The sequence below is a fragment of the Amphiura filiformis genome, chromosome 2 (assembly GCF_039555335.1).
Source record: "Amphiura filiformis chromosome 2, Afil_fr2py, whole genome shotgun sequence".
Lineage (NCBI taxonomy): Eukaryota > Metazoa > Echinodermata > Ophiuroidea > Amphilepidida > Amphiuridae > Amphiura > Amphiura filiformis.
This window is the reverse complement of record NC_092629.1, coordinates 46,893,025-46,898,531: the sequence shown is the minus strand read 5'-3', so window position 1 is coordinate 46,898,531 and position 5,507 is coordinate 46,893,025. Positions and strand designations below refer to the sequence as shown.

The 5,507-nt window shown below is 38.4% G+C and overlaps 1 long non-coding RNA gene across 1 annotated transcript; it reads left to right on the top strand.

The window, feature by feature from the left end:
- The first annotated feature begins 724 nt into the window (after positions 1-724).
- LOC140146293 (uncharacterized) lies at positions 725-3,982 on the top strand. Its single transcript, XR_011858221.1, has 3 exons — positions 725-873; positions 1,793-1,876; positions 3,392-3,982. It is a non-coding gene; the product is annotated as an uncharacterized lncRNA (long non-coding RNA).
- The last annotated feature ends 1,525 nt before the right edge of the window (positions 3,983-5,507 follow it).

Below are 5,507 nucleotides of genomic sequence, written 5' to 3'. Positions count from 1 at the left end.
AGATCCTGACTTTCTCTTCAATAACGAATAATGAAGCATCAAATGAGCAAAATATGATTTATAATAATATCAAGATTTTGAATGCTTTTACTTTTCTCAAATCTTATGATTTTTACAATATTATTGACTGATTTGTTTAAAACAAGGTTTGGTGCTGTCCTCCGTTTTCGTTCGAACATAATCCGTGTAAGCTATTTGACCGGACAATTGTTTTTCGTAAAAACGAAAAAGATCGTATGGTCATATATATTTGGCGCGCACATTGTCCAAATATTGATATGAACAGGATTAATATATATCTTTAATCTAGGAAAACAGAGTACTATTTTTAAAATTGTTAATTAAAGGGGCATTTCGTGATCCACAGCCTCATCCCCCCACTTTTCCCAAAAAAGTTGAGATTTTTACACCACTGGATACCTCTGGCTACATAATGTTTATGTACCGAATATTTCTTGCAGATTAATTCGTTTAGCAAAACTATCGTTAAATTTGAATTTCGTTCTGGTGCACCAGAACGAAATTACAACACATTGTCTATGGAGCAGTGTAATACACATAATCATGCATAACTCGCAAACGCAAAATCGGAATCAACTGAAATTTTGGGAATATGCTTTTTCGGGGATATGTACTGAAAAATGTCATAAAAAGAGGATGCTAGGATCACGAAATACTCCTTTAACACTGAAAACTTAAACTAGTCAATTCTGAAAGCCTGAAATCTGTAAGCGGGGAAACATACATATTGTAACTGTCAACTGCTGAGGTCAACTGGATACTGCTGTCACTTCACTATACAGAGAAACACTCTCAAGTTTTTGCCACAAAATGTCCTGGAATTAATTCATCAAGATTTTGTAGAACATGAAGGTAAGTCTTGCTTTGTGTTGATATATGTAAGGTTGCAATTTGTTATGATATTAAATCAGAAACACAAAAATAGTATCAGCTCAGAATGCCAGTCACTAACCCTATAATAATCATGATAATATGCACTATGTACAGCAGTGGTAACAGCGCAATACAACATGCATACGTACTACTAGGCTACTAGTAATTTTGTTGTTTATAGCAATCATGTGTGCACTATGATATTCTACAATGTACTTGCAATTGGCATGATTGGGCCTTGGTCATCAATTTTAGTGTAAGTTCAAGTCTTGGCACCTTTATAATGATATAAAGGTATTGGAAAGCTAGCTGATGAGCCCAGATCCTCCAAGTTAAATTAGGGACTGCCTGTGTGGACAGTGTGTTGGCCTAATTATATATTATAACATAAGCCACCACTGGGGATGGGGGTAAAGTTGTGTACCAGTACTGTTTTTGATATTTGTTGCTATAATTTATTCTAAATGAATTAGAAGAAAACTACTTGGAATAAAGTGAAATGAAATGGGGAGAGGGGGTGTGGGCTAGCGGAAAGGGGGGGGGCAATTGGCACACATTCATGGGGCACCTTTTAAATAAAATGATATTAAAAGCCGTAGGAAACAGTACGGAAATGCTATGTAAATGTTCCCGCTCGCAATATGTTTGCAAAATTGGATCCCAAAAATTTGGCATATAGGGGGGATTTTGGGTAGGCCAAGAGGGGGGGCAAGCATTTTGGGGCATGCCGTTTGGAAATTCCTCCAGGGGCCCTCAACTAAGAAATGCTTTGTGCATGGTCTGCAAAATTATTAATTATCACTTTCTTTAGAATAACAACCACGACCCAAACAATATCTACAGTCAACAGTTTGTCAAATTATACCATTTTAATGTCATGTATTTTTTTTTCATATAGGTTCTGTTCCTTTTTGACGATGCAACCGTGAAGCTTGAAAGACTCAACATATACAGTCTGTAGGATTTCACTCAAATAACAAAGGTAATTGAAAAATGTATGACCAGATGACAGCCTCATCCCCCTACTGTTACAAATATCTTATCAAAATGAAGAATTTTTTTGGCATCAGAAAAAGCTTATATATTATAACCCCAAGTGAAATTTTATGCCTGAAATATGTTCTTAAGTTTAGCACATGTTTAAATGTTATAAACTGTGGTTACCACACATATGGATCTCAGTGGCGGCACCTGGATTTTGGGTGGGGTGGGGGATGGGGGAGTAAATTTCAGGGAGGGGGGGGGGGACAAAATCAACACATTTTGGGTTAAATTGCTGCAAAAAGTGAAAATTTGAGGGACCAAGAAAAATATGGGGGGAGCAAATGCCTCCGTATTGCCTCAACTATTGGTTTTATGGCCATTGTGAAACACATTTTTGCTGCTAAATGTTAAAACTGCTACTAGTGCAATTTAACTCAAAAGTCATCACGAAGAAATCAGAAATTAGTGTGATGCCAGCCTCAATGTGAGGTATCTTCAAAACACAACAGAATGTCAGAATCTGACCATGCCCTTTAAGACAGTACGCTATATTTTGTAAACACTGTCCCTGGAAAAAAAAAAAAAAAAATGATGTGGAAAAATACACGACCAACCAAAATTTCGGAGGTGTAAGAACTTCCTTAAATTTTGGTGGTTTAATTGGTGGGAATATTACGGAACCCCCAAAGTGACATGGAAGAAAAAAACTTGGGCCCGAGATTGTAACTTGGGGCCCCGACATCGTAACTTGGAGTCCGAGTTAGTAACTCAGGGCCCCGCAATACCATCTCGGATTCTCGGCTTAGTAAGTCGGGGCCCGAGTTACTATCTCGGACCCGAGTTACTCAGTTGGGGTCCCGAGTTACTAATTCGGGGCCCTGAGTTACTATCTCGGGCCCCAAGTTACTATCTCAGGGCCTGAGTTACTATCTCAGACCCCGAGTTACTATCGCGGGGCCACAGGTACGTGCCCCAAGTTACTATCTCAGACCCCGAGTTACTAAGTCGGGGCCCCAAGTTACTATCTTGGGGCCCGAGTTACTATTTCGGGCCCTGATGTACTATGTCGTACCCTGAGTTACTATGTCGGGACCCCGAGTTTCTATGTCGGGACCCCAAGGGACCCCTGAGTTACTATCTCGGGCCCCAAGTTACTATCTCAGGGCCTGAGTTACTGTCTCAGACCCCGAGTTACTAAGTTGGGCCCCAAGTTACTATCTTGGGGCCCGAGTTACTATTTCGGGACCCTGAATTACTATCTCGGGACCCTGAGTTACTATCTCGGGGCCCCGAGTTACTATCTCTGGGCCGCGAGTTACTAAGTCAGACTCCGTTTTTTTCCTTCCATATCACTTTGGGGGGGGTCCGTAGACTATACATATATTAAACTGTAAATAAAGTTCTCGCTGACACAAAATAGTTTTTCAGAAAACTGCCAGATGTGAAAGCAGGAATATTCATTTTGCCTATTAAAGTTTAACTAATAGTAACTTTTTGTATAATTTGCTTTCAGGTGCTGCTGAAATGTAACCCAACTGTGGTAGAAATAGACTTCCAACAATTGCAACTCATCAAGAAGAAAATGCTGTACATCAGCCATGCAAAATAACGAGTTAAGACGTTACACAAACAAGTAGTGTGAAAAAAGAACCTTGCACTAATTGTGCCTGTCAAAGATGGATTTATCTGAATCATGCACATGAAACTTGTTGTCTGATTGATTTGACAAACATTCAAAATGGATTCATCAAAACTTTTGATTGTGGTGACTTCATTATTGTGACAAACTTTAATGACTATATTTTTCTCACAATCAGGCATTAAAAAAATTATACAATGCCCTTTCCGACCAGCGGTGGTCCGCTATCTCTAAGGACCACTATCTCTAAGGTTCGCTTTCTCTAAGGTTAGCAAATATGAATTGTAGATTTAAAAAAAGGAACATCATGAGTTTGTTTGCTGGATGACTATGCAATGACGTCACTGCCATATCAGGGTGAAAAATGGTATTATACCTATCCATGATGCTTATCATGTGTGTTAATTTGTATGACATCTGGATAGACTCTATACTGTGAATTGTAATCAACATGATCAATATTATTGTTTTAATCTGTCAACCCAAGCTGTTTTAAACAAAAAACAGTTAAGGTTTTGACAGATTAAATACATTTATAATTAGTTATTTATTTATTTCATAAACAGAAATCTTTGTAATTTATGTTTAAGGCTTTTATAATATGAAGAGTTGGGTATCATAATGTTGGATGCAAGATAAGAATGTCATAAAGTTTTTTCTAATGTTATTTTGGACTTTGAATTGTTTCTTATTTCAGAATCTATTGTGTCCAAAAGAGGATAGGATACAGTCTGTGGTGGGTACTAGGTAGGCAGATGAAATGAGACAACATGGTCAGAAGAAAAAAATCAAAATCCTCGCCAACATGCAGGTCTAGTTCTGTACTAATTATTGGTGCTTGCTTTTGCTTCATATTTCACTATTTATGCTGCATGATTCAAGATTTATGGAATAATTCTTGTAAATTCATGCAGGGAAGCAATAAGCAAACATTAATATATCTAGACTAAATCCACATGTGGCTCATTTACTTTCCAATTGTATAACCCTTATCAGACTGTATCCAATCTGCAACTGCATGCATGGTTTGCATTAGGTTTGCTCGGCTGGCTGGACTAGCTTGAGGTTAGTCGAGCATGTTAGTCAAGCCAGCTGGACTAATATTACATTAGTCCAGCTGGCTTGACTAGGGCTATGTTAGTCCAGATGGGCACCAGTTGGACTAACTTAAAGCTAGTCAATAACTAGTCGAGCGACTAACCTTAACTAGTCCAGCACGCTGGACTAACATCAAGCTAGTCAAAAAACTAGTCAAGCGACTAACCTTAACTAGTCCAGCGTGCTGGACTAACATCAAGCTAGTCAAGCGACTAACCAAAAGCTAGTCAAGCGACTAACTAAAAGCTAGTCCAGCATGCTGGACTAAGATAAGTTAGTCATCCTTGTTAGTCCAGCAAAAGTGACTAGCTTAAAGCTAGTCCAGGTGGGCACCATCTGGACTAGCTTTTAAGTTAGTCCAGCTGACCAATTTAGGTTTTCAGTGAATAGCAATATAGTATTTCGCAAAATATAGACCATATCAAAAAACTTTGCCCTTACACCTTCAGATACAGGATATGTTTATACATATCTGTATGTGATCAGCACTATGAGAAGAGGAAGGAAAGTGTGCACATCAAGAAGATTGTCCAGTTTCTTATCCTTTAAATACGTTTATTATCTAATTGATTACTAATGTCCATAACAAACGTATGTAGTCTGTATAATATACAGTGTATATCTACCTCGAGTCACCGGCACTAGCTTTGAAGTTCAGCGTGTTCTGCGTTAGCTTAGCGTTACTTGGTGCGTGTAGATAATTTTACGCGCGTAATCAACGTACACGCAAGAAACTACGCTAAGCCAACGCAACACCCGCTGAACTTCAAAGCTAGTGCCGGTGACTCGAGGTAGATATACAGACTATAATATATGTTTACACTTTTGTGATACCCTGGTAACGCAAAATAGGCCAACCATTTGCTTCAAATGAGAAAAACATTTATTATTG